Source organism: Glycine soja, chromosome 2 (genome assembly GCF_004193775.1).
Source record: "Glycine soja cultivar W05 chromosome 2, ASM419377v2, whole genome shotgun sequence".
In the NCBI taxonomy this organism is placed as follows: Eukaryota; Viridiplantae; Streptophyta; class Magnoliopsida; order Fabales; family Fabaceae; genus Glycine; species Glycine soja.
Genome location: NC_041003.1, coordinates 27729352 through 27739970, shown reverse-complemented (window position 1 = coordinate 27739970; position 10619 = coordinate 27729352).

The following is a 10619-nucleotide window of genomic DNA, read 5'->3' as shown; positions in this document are numbered from 1 at the left end:
AAATAGAAGAAATGTCTCACTTAATAATATCATATGATCAATCAATCAGATACGGACCATTAAAATTAATTGATTAAATTGAATAAGGCTATTTAATAATTTTAGAAGAAATGAATACAGGATTCTCATATAAGACTATTTTATACATACACCATCTTAGTTCCTAGTGTGCCTTGTATAGGTGTTAAATGTTAGCAATTTTGGGTCATACATATATATAACACATAATTGAATGAGTTAGGGCCATTATTTTATTAGTCAAAATATTAAAGTGATCTAATCAATATAAAATTATGGCTAAGGGCATATATGTCATTAAAGGTTAATTGTATAGATACTATCAGTGATATTATAATTTGATAAGAGGCCAAATTATAATTATTATGATCCTCATTTGTAGATAGGAGTGATAGACGTATCGTTTCACTTTTTTTTTTCTCTTTGTCCCCTATCGTAATACAAAAATTCACATAAGACAAAAAGAGCTCTCTAAATGTGGAAGATCATAAAACCAATCTTGATCCTCACCAATCTTTCATCATTTCATTATGCCTAATCTAGGTACGTTTCCGCATTTAGTTTTTTATCATGATTTTGAGTATGGGAACACAATGTGGTTTTATCCTGATTGATGATTGTCAGTTAGAATCAAATTAGGTTGATTGATTGAATCTCAACATTTGGTATTTGATTGAATCCCAACATTTGGTATCAAAGCCTCCCATACTTAATTCATGTATGATTTTGGAGATTTTATTCATTCAGGCAGTTGGCATATTCTAAATTTTAAATGAATTTAGATATTTTACATATTGTTGGTAAGATCAAGCAAATAACTTTAGATATTTTATATATTTTCATGTACTTTGTGCTCGTTCTTACTGTTAGAGACCACTACAGTAAATTAAAATAATAATCATGGGCTTCTGAAATTTAAAATAAATAAACAAAGTTAAAAGAATTTACTCTAGAAATGTTTTAATTTTGGATTTAGTGCATCAATGTTCAAAATTTAGCTATGGTATATCATTTTAATTGTTTAGCATTTAGATGAGCTAATTGAATCAAGATATCACAAAAGTGACCCCTCTTGTGTAGATTGTTCATGAGAAATGTTAATGTGTGTGATTATTTATATGAATGGTGATTGGTCCAAAGGAAAGTTACCATTTAACTAATTTACATACACACGTGTGAAAACGTGTGATAATTATGAGGTTTTGGATGTGAATGATAAGTCAAATCAAAAAATGGGTTTGTCATTTGATATGCTTTTATTATCAATGTTTGAACATTACAACAAGGATATCACTAACAATTAATACTACTATCCAAAGACTTGATATTAATGGTGCACTAGATATCTTGAGATGGAATATACCATTATTTAAATGCATTGATGATTGTTACGTGAGTTTATTGTATTATTTGTTTTGATCTTTTCAGTTGTTCTTCTGTATCTGCTAATCTGAATTCGATTTCGGTTCTTAATGGTACAAATTTTAAAGACTAGAAAACAGAACATGCAAATTGTTCTTGGTTGCATGGATTTAGACCTTGCATTAAGGATTGAGAAACCCCTTTCTCCTATGGATTCCAGTACCTCTGAACAGAGGAAACTTCATGAGAAGTGGGATCACTCAAATCGCATGAGTCTTATGATCGTTAAGTGCGGCATTCCCGAGGTCTTTAGGGGCACTGTTTCAAATGATATAACTAGTGCAAAGAATTCCTTGCTGAAATTGAAAAGCGCTTTGCAAGAAGTGATAAGGCGGAAACAAGTACTCTTCTTCAGAACTTAATGCAAAGGAATTGTCAAGGAATACATTATGGGAATGTCAAATATTGCATCAAAATTAAGGGCACTAAAGCTTAAGCTATAAGACTTGCTTATTCACAGTTCAGTCAGTTTAAGATCTCTTATAATTGTCAAAAGGAGAAATAGTCTCTTAATGAGCTCATTTCATACTGTGTGCAAGAAGAGCAAAGGCCGAAGCAAGAAAGGACCTGCTCATGTTGTGAGTACCTCTAAATACAAGGGCAAAAGAAAAAGAACTGAGGAGCTCAAGAATGAAGCTGCTAAAGGTTTAGTACAAAAGAAACAAAATCAAGGTGACAATTGTTTCTTTTGCAGTGAGCCTGGACATGTAAAGAAGAAATGTACCAAATATCATGCTTGGCATGCAAAGAAAGGTATGTTTCTTACTTTGGTCTGTTCTGAGGTCAATTTAGCTTCAGTACCTAAAAACACTTGGTGGTTAGATTCTGGTGTCACTTCTAACATCAGTGTTTCAATGCAGGATTGCCTAAGCTACCGGAAGTCAATTGATTATGAAAGATGGATCTATGTTGGAGATGGTAAATCGGTGGAGGTGGAAGTTATAGGGCATTTTAGATTATTATTATGTACTGATTTTTATTTGGATTTGAAAGATACTTTTGTTGTACCGTCATTTAGAAGGAATTTGATTTCAATTTCTTATTTGGACAAATTGGGTTATTTGTGTTCATTTGAAAACAACGTGATTAGGTTGTCTTTTAATTCAGATATTGTTGGAACTGGTTCACTCTTGGCTTATGATAATATATATTTACTTGATATTGTAGCTTCTTATGGTGAATCCTTTAATGCGGAATTACGTGGTACTAAGCGTAAAATTGATAATACAAACTCAGGAGCATTATGGCATAAGCACTTAGGTCACATTTCTAAGAACAAAATTGAACGACTTGTGTTAAATGAAATCTTGGATTCCATTGATTTCATAAGCTTTGATGTTTGTGTTGAATGCATAAAAGGTAAACAAACCAAAAGCAAGAAATTAGGTGCATATAGAGCTACAAACGTCTTGGAATTGATACATACAAACATTTGTGGGCCATTTCATACACCTTCATGGAATGGTCAACAATATTTTATATCATTCATATATTATTACTCCAGATATGCATACCTATTTCTTATACATGAAAAGTCACAATCTCTGGATGTGTTCAAAACATTTAAAGTTGAAGTTGAAAATCAACTCAACAAAAGAATCAAGTGTTAGATCTGACTGTGGTGGTGAATACTATGGCAGATATAACAGTTCAGGTGAACAACGTCCGGGACCTTTTGCTAGGTACCTAGAGGAATGTGGAATCATCCCACAGTACACCATGTCGGGGTCACCTAGCATGAATGGTGTGACTGAAAGACAAAACAAAACTCTTAAGGATATGGTAAGAAGCATGATTTGTCATTCTAATTTACCAGAGTCACTCTGGGGAGAGGCACTAAAGACTGGAGCTTACATTCTAAATAGAGTGTCAACCAAGGCAGTTGCCAAAACACCTTATGTGCTTTGGGTTGGGCGAAAGCCTAGTCTGAAACATTTTCATGTATGGAGATGTCCAGTTGAGGCAAAGCCTTATAAGCCAAATGAAAGGAAATTGGACTCCCGAACAGTGAGCTGCTACTTTATTGGTTATTTTGAAAGATCCGGGGCTATAAATTTTATGATCCCAAATTAAAGACAATTTTTGAGATGAGAACCACCACATTCTTTGAGGATATTGAGTTTGGGAGGAAGAATAAGGTTAAAGACTTTGTCTTAGAGGAAGAATCAGTAACAATTCCAGAATCGATTCATAAAGTTGCTTTTGATAAAACAAATTCAAAACCTCTACAAGATATTGTTATTGAATCTCCCATCAAGATAATTTGGTCGTTCATGAAGAACAAACTCAAGATCCTCAAGAACCTATGCTTCATGAGCCAGTACCTTTGTGAAGATTTACAAGAGAAAAGAGAAGTACTATTCTGAATGATTATGTGGTATTTCTCAAGGAACATGAGGAAAATAATGGTATGATGGAAGATGACTCAGTCAACTTCCCTCAAGCCATGCAAGATTTCAACTCAGAAAAGTGGATTGAAGTAATGAATGAGGACTATAAGTCCATGCAAGACAACAAGGTTTAGGAACTTGTCCATTACTAGAAGGTGCGAAACCCATTGGTTGCAAATGGATATTTAAGACCAAGCGGGATTCCAAAGGTAATGGGGAGAGGTATAAGACTCATCTTGTGGCGAAGGGCTATACCCAAAAGGAAGGGATTGACTTTAAAGAGACTTTCTCTCCAGTTTCATTGAAAGACTCTTTTAGGACAATCATGACTCTTGTTGCACATTATGATTTGGAGCTTCGTCAAATGGATGTCAAGATGACATTTCTCAATGACAACATTGATGAGACAATTTATATGGTGCAACCAGAAAACTTTGTGTCAAGAGACCCAAAGAATATGATTTGCAAACTGACAAAATTTATTTATGGGCTAAAATAGACATCTCGTCAATGGTATAAAAAATTTCATCAAGTAATTCTCTCATTTGGTTTCAAGATAAATCTTGTTGATGATTGTGTGTATCACAAATTAAGTGGGAGCAAGTACATTTTCCTGGTCTTATTATATGTTGATGACGTACTGCTTGCCACTAATGATATAGGCATGTTGCACGAAACCAAGAGATTTCTATCAAGAAACTTCGAAATGAAAGATCTTGGTGATGCCTCCTTTGTATTAGGAATTCAGATACACCGAGATCGATCTTGAGGTATTCTAGGATTATCACAAAGGAGTTATATCGAAAAGGTACTTAAAAGGTTTGGCATGCAGGAATGTAAATCCGAGGATACTCCAGTTGCTAAGGGAGACAAGTTTAGTCTCAAACAGTGCCCAATAGGAAATTTGGAAATTCAGGAAATGCAGAAGATTCCTTATGCATCAGCTGTAGGGACTTTGATGTATGCCCAAGTATGTACGCGTCTGGATATAGCATACATAGTTGGGGTATTAGGTAAATATTTAAGCAATCCATGAATGGATCGTTGGAAAGTAGCCAAAAGAGTTATGATGTATTTGAAGAGATCAAAGTATCATATGTTCACATACAAGAGGCCAGATCAGTTGGAGATCACTTGGTATTCTGACTCGGATTTTGCAGGATGCCTAGATAGTTTGAGATCCACTTCAGGTTACATTTTCATGTTAACTGGTGGTGCGGTTTCTTGGCACAGTGCCAAGCAAACCCTTACTACTTCATCCACTATGGCAGCAGAATTTGTGGCATGCTATGAGGCATCAAATCATGGAATATGGTTGAGAAATTTTATCATAGGGCTGCAAATTGTGGAAGGAATTGAAAGACCAGTTATATTGTGACAATAAATCAGTTGTATTATATTCTAACAAAAATATGAGCTCGACCAAGTCGAAATATATTGACATCAAGTTCCTAATTGTTAAGGAAAGGATACAGAGTGGACAAATTTCTATAAAACACTTAGGGACAAACTCCATGATAGTAGATCCTCTTACTAAGGGACTTTCACCTAAGGTCTTTCATGAGCATGTTGCTCACATGGGTGTTTTACAGTTCGAGGAATCTTTGGTTTAGTCAGAGTTAGTCACTTTTAAGTTCTATGTTAGATTTTATGTATACATTGACTTTTGAATATATTTGGTTATATATATGTATATATATATATATATATATATATATATATTATTCAATTATTACACTTTGTACATTAAGGTTATTAAATGATCTCATTGAGGTAAAGTATGATAAGTTGAAAATAGACGTGTACAAGCCACCTTCACGTAATTTTCATGCTACACATTTCATGATGAGTCTATGTCATTTGATTCTGTTAGCATTAGTGATCATTGATGGGTTTAGTTGTGATTGATACAATAAAAACTGCTTTGGTTCTACGTGCGGATGTAATCAATGGACAAGATTTTTGGAATATGCTCAAGGCATGTAATGGCAAATTTTGAGCTCATAAAGTCTAACACATTCATAAGAATTGTAAGGATATATATATATTTGTGACCAATGGGAGATTGTTAGCAATTTTGGGTCACACACACACACACACACACACACACACACACACATATATATATATATATATGTGTGTGTGTGTGTGTGTGTGTGTGTGTGTGTGTGTGTGTGTGTATGTATATATCACATAATTGAATGATTTAGAGCCATTATTTTATTAGCCAAATATTAAAGTGGTCTAATCAATATAAAATTATGGCTAAGGGCATATATGTCATGAAAGGTTAATTGTGTAAATATCATTAGTGATATTATAATTTGATGAGGAGCCAAATTATAATTATTAAATTTGGGGGTAACTGATGACAATTGCTAACATAAGAGGTTATGTCCCCCGTTTGTAGAGAGGAGCGAAAGACGTACAATTTCGTTTTTCTTTTCTCTTTATCTCCCATCAAAAGAAAAAAGTTCAAAGAAGAACAAAATGGCTCTCTAAATTTGGAAGATCATAAAATCAATCTTGATCCTCATCAATCTTTCATCATTCCATTATGGCTAATCCAAGTATGCTTCCGCATTTAGTTTTTTATCATGATTTTGAGTATGAGAACACAATGGGATTTTATTCTTCTTTAAGCAATAATTTTTCTCTACATGGATAGAAAACATGTAGTTATGATTGATAATTGTCTGTTAGAATTAAATTAGGTTGATTGATTGAATCCCAATATTTGAAATTTGATTGAATCCCAACATTAAATTCATATTTTATAATTTATAGAAATATTTTTTATATTATTTGAATTTTTAATATAGTATTAATTATTTATTTTAAATTTTAATGAGCGTATGTTAACAGGTATGCCAATAAATATTTTTATATACATATATATTCTATAAAATTGTTATTATTGGAAGTGTTGTCCTAAATAAAATCTCATTCACTTTGATGTCTTTCGTGTTTCCTCTTTACTTTCTTTTAAAATAAGTTAATTTTGTTCATTTTTTATTTTTGTTTTTGTTTATATACTTGATTTGGGATAACAAAAATTGAATGAAGTTATTTATTTATAATAAAATTATGTGTCTTGCTAATTAAATATATTTATTATGGTTTGTATGCATATTTTTATATTTTACACTTGTAGTTGATTGCATAGTTTTAATGTTTTAAATATATCACAATTAATAAATAATATATTTTATTTATTATTTGGATCACATGATAATTGTCTATTTTAATTTTAAAACCTATTCTAGGAAAACTAATAAGTTAATTAAGGTATTATAGAAAATAAAAATTCATATAAGATTGCATGATTTAAGTAAATCAAATATATATTCATGGTAATTTTCTTAATTGTTTATATAATTCAGACAAATTTTCGATTGATAATTTTTTGTTGGAAAGTAAATAAAAGTGAAAACAAAAAAAAAAGATAAAAATCACAAGTAGAATGATAAAAAAATGTTTGATTTAATTAACTTTAAAAAGATTTTATTATGTCCTTTATTAAATAAATTTTTAAACTAAATATACTTAATAAACTAATTAATTACCAAACAAACACTATTAACATAGTCAAATATATTTAATCAAAAATCAAATATTCAATATATCAACCAAATTTCAATAAACTGTACTTAGCATGAAAATTAGTATTTAATGGTTAACCTTTTATTCAAACTACATACATTAAAATAATTTTTATTATATAGTACTATATGAATAATTGTTTCCCTTAAGTTAAAAGTTTTAAACTAAATTTATTAGCATGACTGAAACAAATAATAAGAGATAAATAGAATTCATATCTAAGACTATCTATTAAAAAAACATAATTTGATTAACAAAATTGAATTTACAAATACAAAATTACTAATTCTCAATTCATAATCCTATAAAATAGAAGATTTTTTCTAGATACCTATAAAATAGAAGATAAAACACAACTTTGGTTGTGTCACTTACATACTATAATCCTATAAAAAATATAAGTGTAATTGGATATTTTTCATATTTTTACTTTGATCAACAAAAAATATACCATATCAATTTACGCGGTTCTTATATCTAATATATAAAATTCAAAAAAATATAATAATGAAACTACTCTAAAATAACTTTGTCATAGTTGCTAAAAAACTTAATCTTGGTGGGTCCCATTATGTCATATTTAGGAATTCCAATAAATTTTTCTCTAATAATGAAATCACTTAAGTACTTAAAATGGACTCATGTATTACCTCACATCTTTATAATTTTTGTTTAAAATAATAATAATTTTACTTTAAGAGTTGATTCTTATACAATAATCATTCTTATGTTATGACTTCCAACTTAGCCTACGCTAATGAATCTTCCAAATGAGAACCACTTCCTACCTCTAAGAATAAAGAGTATTTATTCATTTTGTTTTATTAGACAAATTTGACTACATGAACTAAATTCAATTAGTTAGGTTTTTTTCTTTGATCAAGTTTGACTGCATTGGTTAAAATATTCAGTTTATGTTTTACAATTTACGTCACTTGAACATTGGACTAAGTCATCCATCTTTTTTTTATTGTTTTTAAGATTTCTTTTCCTTTATTTTTTATTTTCTATAATGAGATTGCTGAGGGAGTCAATCACTAAGGGAAAGGTCTATCAGGCTCTCATGGGTATGAAATCCTACAAGGCGCCTAGCCTTGATGGATTTCAACCTATTTTTATAAAATGTTTTGAGACTTGATTGGTGATGATGTTTGGGATTTTGTGAAGAGGGCCTTTGAGATAGGTATGGTTGATCCTTCTACTTATGAAACTTTGATTGTTCTTATTCAAAACCATCACAATCCCTAGTGTTTAAAGGACTTTTGAGCAATTAGTTTGTGTAATGTTATCTACAAGCTAATTTCTATTGTCTTGGTGAATAGAGTGACACCTGCTTGGACCGCCTCACTAGTCATATGCAAAAGTAGCTTTATCCCTGAGAGAAGTATTACAAATTGTGCAATCATCTTGTAAGAGATTATTCATTCTTTGTCAAGGACTAGGAGGCAAAAGGGGGATGTTGTTTTAAATTAGACCTTGAAAAAGTGTATGATAGAGTGAATTGAAGATTTTTGAAGAGGATGTTAGTTGACTTGGGTTTTTAAAAAATATTGTCTCTTTAATTATGCATAATATCTCCTCTTCTGCTCTTTGTTTATTGTGGAATGGCAAAAGGTCTTTCTCTTTTGTTCCAAAGAGAGGACTACGTCAAGGGGGTTTGCTATTTTTGTACCTTTTTCTTTTGTGTATGGGAAATGTTTGGTTATTTGATTAAGGAAGCAATATGGATGATGGTTCTTGGGAGCCTTTCCAATTAAAGAGAGGTCCCCCTCAATATCTCATCTCTTTTTCGTAGATGATGTTACTCTCTTTTCTAGAGCCAATCCATCCATGATGAGAGTTATTACTAATATCTTGGACATATTTTGCTCTAAATCAAGGTGAAGAGTTTGGGAAGTCCAAAGATTTTGCGTCTAAAGGTGTGATTGCTAGGAGAAGGAGGAAGTTGTTTAATATTTCTCATAATAATTTTACTCATAATTTGGAGAGATATTTGGGCTTCAGTATGGTGCATGGGAAGACAAACGTTTTTCTCCTTTAGTGGAAAAAATTAAGTCCTCATCTATTGTAACACCCTTAGTTACTATTATGATTTTTCTTAATTTATTTGCAACATTATGAAGTAAAGGAATTAATTTAGAACGAATTTTCCAACATCCTTTTTCAAAATAATGAATAACATTTTGTCATTGCTTTTAAAAAATGTTATTACCGGAGATCCCGTAAAATGATAAGTCATATTAAGATAATACTCGTTATACATAAAATAAGGCATCCATCAACATCATATCTTTCAATAAGAAACAATTTGATTTATAAAAATTTAATTTTCATTAAACCAATACAATATAATAAAAGCTCATTTGTACATTCTCAATTATGCCTTGTTAAGCAACTACACTATACAATTATAACACATGTCTACATTCTTGAAATTAGATATGTAATATATGTCACATACGAAAGAATGATAACAACATAAGATTAAAACCTAATCTATCCTTTATTGTACAAGAAAAGACTGAGACTTAGAGCAATGACTCAAAGAAAACTCAACCCTTATATACTTGTTAGTGCTTAGCTTTACTGAGCTTTTAAAAGATTGGCTAAAATTTTGTTAAAACATAAGCACTTAGACATTGAAGGAAAGCTGGAGTTGCTGCACATGATGTCCAACGTTATGTCAAGGAATCAGATCGGGCTGCACAATGCACAAGGCAAGATAAAATGTCAAATGAAGAATTGAAGCTGCAGGATCCACGATGTCGGATACAATGTCCAGGACATCCTGCCCGAAAATACTGGACACATAAATCTGTTATATCTTTAACAGATTGTGCAGGATCCACGATGTCGGATACAATGTCCAGGACATCCTGCCCGAAAATACTGGACACATAAATCTGTTATATCTTTAACAGAGTAATGTGTAGTTAGCAACAGATTTGGCGATCTATCTTTAGGAACGAATTAAAAGATAATTAAAGTTCGAATTACAAACTTGAATAGTTCGTTCAGGGATTAAAGATTAAAGATAAAAACTAAAAGATCAAACGTTATCTTTTAGATCTTTAAGTGCAGATTTTCAGGAAAATGATAGATCTCATCCAGCGCAAGTTGTTGCAGCCCAGATACGCACACTGCTATATAAACATGAAGGCTGCACGAGTTTTGTACCAAGTCCGG